This window comes from Polypterus senegalus, chromosome 2, assembly GCF_016835505.1.
Source record: "Polypterus senegalus isolate Bchr_013 chromosome 2, ASM1683550v1, whole genome shotgun sequence".
Classification (NCBI taxonomy): Eukaryota; Metazoa; Chordata; class Cladistia; order Polypteriformes; family Polypteridae; genus Polypterus; species Polypterus senegalus.
This window is the reverse complement of record NC_053155.1, coordinates 75,987,253-75,999,336: the sequence shown is the minus strand read 5'-3', so window position 1 is coordinate 75,999,336 and position 12,084 is coordinate 75,987,253. Positions and strand designations below refer to the sequence as shown.

General features: G+C 36.0%; 1 protein-coding gene across 1 annotated transcript in view; it reads right to left on the bottom strand.

Annotated features, from left to right (window-relative positions):
* Nucleotides 1–12,084, bottom strand: part of ankrd50l (ankyrin repeat domain 50-like) — an 84,582-nt gene that overhangs the window by 54,548 nt on the left and 17,950 nt on the right. The gene's annotated exons all lie outside the window — the stretch shown is intronic.

Below are 12,084 nucleotides of genomic sequence, written 5' to 3'. Positions count from 1 at the left end.
CTCATCTCTACAGGAAGATCTGTCCTTGTTTTTCATGAGATAAGTAATTCAGTAAATAAATATCTAGCAATGTGCTACAGCTCAATAAAAATAAAATGGGTTCTTTTAGAAACTTCAGTTGAGCAGAAGTGTGATTTCTTCTCATTACAGCTTGGCTCCTGCATATTAGTGCAATCACCCTTTACACTCTCATTTTACATTGTTTACCTACTCAAAATTCCTATTCATTTATTTTCTTCTTATGCACACTTAAATTTGTTTCTTATAAGTTCATTATGTTTTCAACATTGTTAATTTTAATGCTTTTTCCTTTGTAATGCATTCTTGTTGCTTTATACAGCTCTCCAACTGGTGTATTTTATAAAGGGAATTATCCAAGATAAAAGTTGATTTCATTATCTGATGGAAACCAAAGGCTAACACACCATTCCAGAATACCCTCAGTACCTCGGAACTCATCTAAACATACCTAAAATCAAAATGATTTTTTTGTAATTCCTAAATTTTAACTCTCCCCTTATATATTTACTTGTATGATTTTCTCAGCTTCCACATAAAAATACAAATTTATGATTTGTCTTTTATGCTAATTCTAAAAGTTGATGTTTTCATTATATCTATGACAATTTCCTTTTTGCACAAAAATATTTAGGTTAGCCCCATAGGTTACTGTAACACCTATATCTATGAAGAGATGCAAATTTAATGTGCACTTTACCCTTGTCTAGCCTAAGGGAATAACTTAAATAACATTATTCTCATGTTCAGTTAATATGAAATGTTATACTCATGTTAGGTTTTTATTGTGTGACTATGAATATTTTTTTTGCTTTCAAGCACTGCATTTGCCTGCCAGTTTTGTAAGTAATTTACAGCTCTCCAAGAAGAAAAAACTTTTTTCTACAAGCAAATATTTTGCTGATCTGTAAGGAGGTGTACAATGGTATCGGTGTTCTGTTTACTACAATGCCTGCTTTAGTTTTGGCTCTCATATATGATCCCACTGAAGGCAGCACAGCAGTGAGTGTAGTCCCACATACAGTATCCTTACATGTAGCATTGTTGCGTTTGATATCAGTGACACAAAGTTACTCTACGTAAAGTATGCCATTAGTAAATAATGTGCACATACATTTGAATACCTCTAATTATATACATTCATTTTCCACTGATCAATAATGAAAATCTAATACCTTGCTTGGTCGTTCAAGGAAGGTGAAGGAAGAAAGTGCGCGGCAGAAGTCAGAGCTCATAACACTGAACTTTCCTGCACAGCACCTAGCATTGCTCCCTTACTAGGGAATTGCCAAGTGCAGGTCCCTATTGGTTTCCTCCACCGCCACAAAAAATTCTAATGCAAAATGTTTATTTTCTTTTGTTGGTTTCTGCCCTTTTGCAGTCATATAAAGGGGAGGAACGGGACATAATTGATTTTACTGGTGTGGCACAGAGACCCTGTGGAATGATGAGGTTGAAATACTACAAGGAACTGAAAAAGTGTGAATATAGTCTTTGAGGTGCAGTATTATTTGCTTTGTGCTTTTTACTGTAAATGTTTAAAGTTTCATTTAGTTCTTTCCTGCTTCTGATTTCTAATGTAAAGTCAGAATCTATCCCAGCAGTAATGGAGAAAAGAGAAAAAAAAATGTAGGCATATATGTATTTACATGCAAAAACAGACATATACTCATATAAGATACATCTCTTTGTCTGTTTACTTGCTTACTATTTTTATGTGCTTTACAAATTATTTCTGTGTGTAAATATATACAGGTGCACTTAGTTACCGTGCCAGATGTGTGGGCAGGTTTTGGGATTATGTTCTGCCTTGTGAATAACCATCATTTGTTGTACCTTTGTACAAATGAAATGGGTGTCTGCTGTGGTGTAGAATGATTTTTGATATGCATACTATATGTTATGTAAAGCATGTTCTAATCTAATAGTAAGGGACAGTGCTACAAGAAGGAGGTATACATACTTGCAAATAAGTTTGACAACCGATTCACAGTAAATTTATTCAGTTCAAAAGGGTTTTGGTGTTTCAATTTTTATTTTCTGCATACCTGCAGCCATTTTTTTTACAATGAAAATGTGAATATTCTTTTCCTTTATTGTTTTTATTGTCTGTTTCCACAAGTGTTTGCTATATTTTATAGTAAAGTTAATACAACCTAATTTTACTGTGCATATAACCCGACATGAAAGGATTACTGAATTTCTACGGAATCAGACGACATAAAGCACTTGATAACAGTGTCATTAATGAATGCTTTGCAGCCAAACACAAGGATATGACCCAGAGGCAACAAAAAAAATGCTAGATGGGCTACAAAAAGTGGATATGTACTTATAAGTAGTACAGTACCGGCGTATAGCAGCTTTTATTGGATAACAAAATATTTTGTTGATCACTTTTATTTAATTTACTTTATTCTCTCTGTTTTACTATTATGTTTTTGTCTATTTCCACATGATTTCCATAATTTTATATTTAAGGATTCTCATAACTGAAATAACTAGAAACCTGAATTTGCACTGAAGCGGACCACATAAAAATGATATATAGTGTGGATGCCAGGGGTCATTGTTGCCCCTTAAAATCAACAGACAGACACACGGGACACATGTTAAAAGCTCCAAGAAGTTGTTTAATTCTTTTCTTCTTCTTGTACAGTGCTCCCCAAGCACCACAGCCACAATATACAATCAAATAAACACAATAACATTCACAATTCTCTCTTTCTATCTCCTCCACACACCCCAGCAAGCTTCGACCACCTCCACCCAACTCTGCCTCACTTGCTGGGTCTTCAGCAGTCCTTTAAATAATCCTTGACCCGGAAGTGCTTCTGTTCTTCCTCCACGTGACTTGCCAGCTCTTCCGGGTCAGATGGAGAACTTGAGTTTTTCCATCAGCCCGGAAGTACTTCAGGGTTTCCGTCCTTGTGATCCACTAGTACTTGCGGGCTAGGTGAGAACTTATTCTCCCACCATCTTCCCACAGCGTCCCGTGGCGGAACCCATGGTACCCAGCAAGGCTGTGTTGTCGAACTCCATGACCCACAGTGCCCTGCGGGAATCCAGGGCACCGCCGCACTCCAGGTAAGCTACCATCTAGCGTCTTGGGGGAGGCAGTGTCCTTCCATCTCGGGGTGTCCCAGCCAGGTTGAGCTACCAGCCATCTCTTACATGTGAAAATATTACTGATCTACAGTCAGAAAATCCAAGGTACCCCAACAGAATTTTTTTGGCTTAGATTAGTAATGGTTACTAACTTGCTGATAGTAAGCAAGTTCTTCATATGTTCATGGGGTACATGCTTCAGTTTGAATTCACTACACATGGTATGGTATCATCTGCTTGGTGTTCTTTTAGGAAAATTATTCACGCCCCACCAACTTTAAAGTTAGGCTCTGACATTAGAAACTAGTAATTGCACAAAAAAGAATGCAACATCTCTCATTTGTAGAAATAAAAAAAAAACTTTCTTAAAGCATAGCCAATCAATTACCTGAACATGGCTACAAAAACACACAACATTACTATAAATTAATAATGCCCAAGGTTTACTTTAGACCTGACTGGGCAAAGGTGAATGACAGCTGTAGAACAACACTGATCTGTTTTATCAAGAACAGAAACCTGACAGTATCAGATCAACTATACAAGTAATCTAGTTGGTTGCCATTACGCTGTCAAATCAGCCAAAAATGAAGTTCTGATTATTCATATTAAAAATAAGCACATATGTTAACATATTCAAACACCAGTTAAATGTTCTGGGTGCTGCATGCTCATCTTATGTGCCATTTTTTTCTATTTTACTTTTTAGCCTTTTCTTGTCTGTAAAGCATGAAGTACTTGACTCATGCACATTTCGATTAAAGAAAGATGTGAATAGTAAATGTTGCATTGCAACTGTTCTAAGTATTTCCACTTCATTATTATAACTTTTCTAGTTGATGCCTGTATTTAAAGCAACTTACAGAACATTGCTTCAGTGGGTTTGAGTGTTTATCAGGATACTCCCACATTAACAAAGCTAGAACAAAATATTAAAGTAAAGCACAAAATATGTGAATTGTGGTTAGTTCCATGGCTAGGATAAAAAAAATATATACACACGTGTGATGACAAACTCCAACTTGCTATGTTGCAGTGCTGGAGGCAGCAACTAGTCAAGGAATAACATATGGGATTAGACTAAACAGAGCCTTTTTTCTCTCCTTTACAGTTTAAGCAAAAATGTAATACAGGTGGACCCGAATATTTTTTTCCATTTAACTTCATTGTTTCAGGCATTGATTGCCATGTCAGGAGACAGCTAAACTGTATGATGGCAGAGGTAAGTAAAATAAGCTCTATCAATGTCTTAAAACTCTTTATCATTAACCCCAAGCATGACTTGAGCTCAGAATTCTATGTCATTACAGTTAACCCCAAGCCAGACTCGGGGTTATGTTTATTAATCCACTTTACAATGAAAAGTCAAAGTAACTCTCAGTTCAGTATTCTGCTACCATTTAATTGATAAAATAATGTTTTGCTGTAAAAATCACGACTATTTCTATGCAGTTTGTCATTTTAAGGGAACTCATGAGAAATCAACCAAAACTGGCATATAAACAAGAAGCAATAAAGACAGTTTTAAAACAAACCGAAACTGAATCATTAATTGAATTAAGCAATAGTAATGGCAGTGTGAAGTGGTCATTATACATTGACACAAACAGTGAAACGGATGCATAAGGCACTGTACAACTGAACTACTGTGATATGCCTGGTGAACTCTGTCACCTGAACTATGGTGCAAGTTGGTTGCATGGCAAAATGACTGTGTTAAACTTGTACAAAGATTAAAGATATTAGCTCCCTGGGCACTGTTAACAATGCAGCAACTGTCAATGATCACGTCAAGGGGATTGTGGAAGTAACTAGGCCTTGAACCATGGTAGCCTGCACAATAATAAAAGTGGTGCATTGACTGTGTAGGTCAGGTACTGTCATTCTACTCTCTCATGCACAAGCAACAAAAAAAAAGTACACAAAGAAACATACTTGTGATGTCCCAATTGCAACGGTTTCTATCTTTTCATCTTTGTTGTCTAATATTTTTAAACACACATTCAAATTATACTTGAATTGTGACATTCAGCCTGACTGCCCTAATACAATAAGTAATTAATGACAAAGACACATCGACACATCCACCTTACTGAATGTTCAGTTTTAGAACCGATGAAACAAAGCATTTCCAGGCAGAACCAAACCAAAATAATCTCAATCATGGAATGTTTCCATCACACATTCACTGTTGGTGGGAAATCTCTGCACCCCTTCGATTTCTGTGAGCATACACTGGTATGTAAATGTATGTAAACACTATATTTATGTATAAATTGGTCTTTAAATACAGTCTGATCTTCATTTAAGTAACAAAAATGTACAAACACATTCTACTTTAACTAATTACACACAACTTATTGTAGTGTTCTTGTACTTGTATATAGATATAGAGAGATGTATACAGTGATCCCTCTCTATATCGCGCTTCGACTTTCACGGCTTCACTCCATTGCGGATTTTAAATGTAAGCATATCTAAATATATATCACGGATTTTTCGCTGGTTCGAGGATTTCTGCGGACAATGGGTCTTTTAAATTATGGTACATGCCTTCTCAGTTTGTTTGCCCAGTTGATTTCATACAAGGGACGCTATTGGCGGATGACTTAGAAGCTACCCAATCAGAGCATGTATTACGTATTAACTAAAACTCCTCAATGATATACGATATGCCTCCCGCACGGTGCTTGATTGTTTGCTTTTCTATGTCTCTCTCACTCTCTCTGCCTGACGGAGGGGGTATGAACAGAGGGGCTGTATGCCTAGAGGATACGGACGCTCCTCTAAAAAATGCTGCTTTGGCATACTTAAAAGCACAAAAGCACGTATTGATTTTTTGATTGTTTGCTTCTCTTAGCGAGCGCTCTCTCTCTCTCTCTGAAATTCTCTGCTCCTGACGCGCGCACTCCTTTGAAGAAAAGATATATTTGCATTCTTTTAATTATGAGAAAGAACTGTCATCTCTGTCTTGTCATGGAGCACAGTTTAAACTTTTGACTAAAGGGTGTTATTTCATGTCTAGAGGGCGGATTTTCATCTGTCGCGGGGGGTTCTGGAACGCAACCCCCGCGATTGAGGAGGGATTACTGTAGATATAAAAATCCAATGTCCGTCTGTCTGGTTTTCACCAGAGAACTACTTTATGGATTTAGATCGGGCTTTTTTCTATAATTTGCTTGAATATTCTGGTTGATTTTGCGACTTCTCTTATCGCCCTAAGTATTATAGTTTGGTTGGAGCACCGACTCATTCACATGAATTTGAGAGTCAGGCTCCGGGCCGAGGGGAAGGGGAGGCATGACCTAATGAGTAGGGGGCCAGGTAGGGCCATCCTCACTCAAGTGCTAGGCTCCATTTGAGTCACTCTACCTTTCGCCATGTGTTGGAGCGTACCTTGCCTCCATTTAGCTAGCGATACCGGTTTGTTCAACACACATTATCATCTAGAGATTGTTAGAGAGTGACATTTGACATTTTTCAGGGAGGGAGAGAGAAGAGAGAGAGAGATGAGAGAGAGAGACAGAGAGAGAGCGATAACAGCTACATGTATTTTAGATAGTACCTGCTTATTGGCAGAGATATAACGGCCATGTGCTCTTCTCCCTACTCGGGGGATACTCTCCCATCACAGCTGAACATTATCAGAAACAGTGGCAATGTTTGACGTTGGAGCGTACCTACCTTCAGCTTGGCCAAAGGTACCTTGCCAACTTTTTACATTTTTGGCAGAGCACAGCTACATTCTCGTTCCTTATACTTTATATCAAGAGGCCCTCGGATACTAAAGCAATCAATATAAATTCTTCTCAATACAAATTATTACATTTTTTTTATTGATTTTTAAAGTTTGTTCTGTTTCACTACTATGTGGCCAGAGCTGTGGGGGACAGCTAGTATTAAATACATCATTCTAACATTTACAGGTGTAGGGGAAAAGTATGTGAAAATCTAAGCTAATGACTTCAAGAAAAGCTAACTGTAATCAAGAGTTAGCAAACCTGGAGTGCATTCAATGAAACAAGATTGGAGGTGTGGTTTAGATAAACTTTGACAATTAAAAAAGACCCAAAATTTTGAGTTTGCTATTCACAAGAAGCTTCTCAGTAAAAGGTCTCAGAGCTACCATCAAGAATTGTTGAAATGGTTCAAAGTTATTTTAAGAGTTCAGAAATTCATCAGTCCACAGTTACACAAACTATATATAAATTGAGATTATTTAGGACTGTGGCTGCTCTTCCAAAAAGCGATACTCCAACCAAGATAACATGAAAGACATGTAGAATGCTCAATGAGATAAAAAAAAGAACTCTAGAGTGGAACAGGTTAACATCTCTATTCACAAGTCTACCATATGCAAAAACTTAACAGGGAAGGTGCCACTGCTCTCCCAAAAATAAATAAATAAATAAAAACCTTGCTGCATTCCTGAAGTATGCCCAACAACACTTAGTCACTCTATAACACTTTTGGGAATATGTTTTGTGTATTGAAGAAACTAAGGTTGAATTGTTTTAGAAAAATAGACAGTAGGGCATATGGTGTAAACAGGACTCTGCATACCAACATAAAAACATCATCACAATGGTAAAAATACAGTGAAGTGAGAATTATGATTTAGGGCTGCTTTGCTGTCCAAGGCCTGGCAGATTGCTCTTAAATTCCCAAGCTTACTGAGGTGTCTGACAGGATAATATGAGGTTGGCTGTCCACCAACTGAAGCTCAGTAAAAAGTGGTGATGCGGCATAACAATTTCCTAAATATCTTACTTTAATCAATCAATCAATAAATAAATGAATTAATAATCCTCCTTTTGGAAGGGCCCAGTCAAAACTCAGACATTAACCCCATTGAGATAGTGTGTAATGACCTCAAGAGAGGCATTCATACCACAGATCCCAAGAATATGGCTGAACTGAAGTAGCTCTGTAAGGAACAATGATCCAAAATTCATCCTGAAAGTCTGATATGCAGCTATCAGATCCACTCAATAGAAGCTACTGCTGCCAAACAAGGTTTTATCAATTATTAAATCTAATAGTTTATTTACTTTTTCCGCAGCAATGTGAATGTTTGATGGGTGTGTTCAAAAAAGACATGAAACACTTTAATAGCTTCTGCGTTATTAGTGTAAGCATATTTCTTTGTCTATACTTGTGACTTGGATGAAGATCAGATCACATTTTATGAGCAATCCATGCAGAAAGCCAGGTAATGCCAAAGGGTTCATATACTATTTCCTGCAATTGCAGTATAAGATTAATGGAATTGGGTCAGTTAACATTAGGAAGAGCAAAGTTTCTGAAACTTCATTATAAAATTGTCAAGTGGGAATACACTGTAGACGTGAAGTAAACAAAAAGACCTTACACAACTGATGCAAGGTAAACTTATCTAAAAATGTATAGTTTTGATGAAGGTATATATTTATTTTGGTTTAACAAAGCATTAGCATTTTTTTTTTTTAATTTTCCTACTTTATAACCTGAACCAAGATAAAGTGTGAATAGATGGACTCTAAATTAATTCAGGCAATTACATTATATTGAACTACATAATAACAGTTTACAAAAATGTACTTTAACCACTTCTAAAAATAAGCAAACAATCCACTGACGCCTTGTAACTCTTCAAGAAGGTGACCATCTCAACCTGAGCCAAATGAATTATGAAAAATGTATAACAGGATGTGCTATGAATCAGCGCAGTCTTCTGTTCACTCTCTAGAAAATGTTTTACAAGGATTTTAGAAACTCAGCAAAAACAGCAGCTATAAAGGAAGAACAGAAGACCAAATTCAGTATTAAAAAAACTGTAATACTTTTCAAACATTTTATTGTTTCCTTCATTTATTTAACTGTTTGTATACAATCAGGATTTATTTCACCTTTTTCACAGTCTAGCTTCCCAAGTTCATCCTTACAAGTTTGGCTTAATAAATGTTGAATTAGTGGTGGTTGCACAGATGGGAGAACATGTGTGCGAGATCACTGCTGCAGATCACACTCTGGCATACATGATTTTAAAAACCTGTCAATTGAGGACCTTGCTTCTCAAACTACACACCCTTTAGTTGAGCATGAAGGCACTTTCTTTATCTATCCTGGTAAGGTCCAATTTGCCCTCTACTCTTAAAATATTATTGGATGCTTCTGAAGGATATCTACAGTTTCTTGGCAATCTGTGTCATGGAATAACCTCAAATTCACAAAATAACTGCTTCCTCAGAAAGCTGTTTGGGTCAATTTTGAACCCAGACTTGAAATTTAGAAATGCCAGTACCCCATTAAAGGCAACTTACTTGGTTTATTGAACAGAATAACAGGTTCCAGCTATGCTACGATAATTAAAAAAGTTTCTTTTATAACCAAATAACATTTAGACATAATTAATTAATGATGAGCTTAGAGAGTTTATTATTAGGACACTGGATTAAAAGGTGCTGAAAATGGGGTTTGCAGTCATAAGAAACTATAAATTAATAATTTCTAGTGGTAATAGCCATTTGTAATATTAGTAATGTCTTGGCTATATTTGTAAATTAATGTAAAAGTATCCTGATAAAGTATTGATTTCTATCAAAATCATGACTATTTCTGTGCGATTTTGAAAAAATATTCATTCCTCAACTATTTTAACATTTTTTTTCTCACAGTTTCTAAACTTACAATAAAGAAAGAATGTTTCTAGCTAATCTACAAAACATCATCCAATATCAAAAGAAAAAATCAGGAGTGGTCTCCCCTAGACTTTCTTGTATACTTAAATATGGAGATGGATATTTGATAAGTAAACTGCAAGAGAATGATTATATTTTTATATTATGTACATTAAAGAACCGTCAACAACAAATCAAATTAATAATATATTGAACAATTATTACACAATTAAACTTGAATAAATCTGACTCTGCAGCTGCATGAATAAAAGGTAAAGTACCACTTCTGGTTAATAGAAATAGCCCTAAAGTAGAAAGTAATCTATGTTTTGTACCTAACAATTTGATGCAAAATTTAGTTGACCTAACTGAAAGCGTACTCAAGTTATCATGTTTACATATACATACACACACAATTCCAAAAATGGTATTTTCGGACTTAATGCAATACTCAGCATTTAATGTGCCACTTTAGTTACTATGGGATCTGAAAAACTCTTGTAAATGTAACATTGTTTGTAAGATTAAGCTTACAACGTTCTACTTTAATGACAAAAACTATGAGATTAAAGTGGACATTTCAACCTTTTTTCCCCACTTTGTCCCTATTTTTTTTTTTTTTTACTTTTCTCTGTACCCTAATATGCTTCCGTAAGACATTCAGACGGTAGGCTATCACTCACCTTTTCACAGTGAGTTTGATATCTGACCACTTCTTTTTTTTATTTCGGGCACTGTGCAACTTTCTGAACTTGAAATTCTGATTTGCTCCACCACTCCATATCACTTGATCAACTTCCTTTTGTTGTTTATACCACTGCTTAAACCAACAAATAGTATATTTCGCTTAAATTCTTTTTTTCCATATGCTTTTCCCCACTGTCTTTTAACCAGACACTGAACGGGGAAGGTGATATTTATATTGATTTTCATATTAAAATATGCAAAATTCTGGAAGGAGTTGGGGTGGGGCAGCAGGCACGTGCACATGTGTTACTTTTAACGATGACAGGGATTTATGGATCTTAAGTGTGTGGAAGTTAGCTTACACATGGTTTTGTACATCTAAATTTTTTTGTGCATATCCACATTTCCACTTTTTTCCATATCTGTGAGTTCTATGCAAAGCGCTATGCATGGATTCCAAGATGTTTCCCTAAAGTCTTTTGGATATCAGCAAATGGCAAATTCACATTAGATACCTGTATAGCTCTTTGAGGGCTAAAGATGCCTCAGGGTTGCTGTTATCCTAGGAGCTATCACAGAGAGCACTGTGGCCTGGAAACTTAGTTCCACCTCTGCCCGAAGAAGTGCTTGTGAATCTTTGGAGTGTGTTTAGAGCTGCCTTACTGCAAAAACCGGAGTCTGGATGTGTACTAACTGAACAGTGCAGCAGTCATTTTGAATAGAGATTGAATCAGAAGATGGATTGTAAAATAATAAACTAACCAAGATCAAAACTGGTTAAGACAAGATTTAGCAAGATTTAGGCCATGAGACAACAATCTTAAAGTAACGAATCACAGAAAGAATGTCAGGAACCAAAAACACTGAATAGAGACAAAGCCAAAACTTTATAACAAGAGTTAGTTGAGGGACATTCATTTTTATAAAACAGAGATTCATTTAAATGCTCAAAAACAAAAACACTAGGTATTAGGTTGTATGAAACTTGGATAACAAAGCCATTTCATGACTGGACACAAGACATCACCTGGGAACCCGTGAACGCAGTCAAAACTATAGGCGTGAGACATAGCAGAGCCCATAATGAAAAAAAGATGGCACCTCGGAAAACAGATTTTCTTCTAAACACCATTAAAAACAAATATGATTAAAAAAAACACAATGTGTCAACTAGATTTCTTGACTTCTAAAACGAAGTTCCAGTTACTTTTAAAGGCCAAGAAGGAACTGTAAGAAGTGAAAAATAAATGCCAGATCATGACAGGAGGCAAGCTAAGGCAAGTAATGGACCAGGGTCATGACATAGTGGAGGAAGAGGCAAAAAAAGGAAATGATTTTGTGTTAGATTTAATGTGTACAATTTAGTGAGTTTTGTTGGTTTTAATTTATAGTAAAGATGAGGAGGATATGTAATCAGAGACATTTCTTTGGTGTCATTATAAGGTGTGATCAGTTGGTACAATGTTCCTTTTGCTCTTAAATAATATAGTCTGTCAGTTGCAAATCTGCTTATCTGCAATGATGATCCTTCTCTTTTAGAACACTACAATCCATTGTACTTATACACAGGATACGGGAATTTAACAGGAAAATTCTAATATTGAAAGTTACT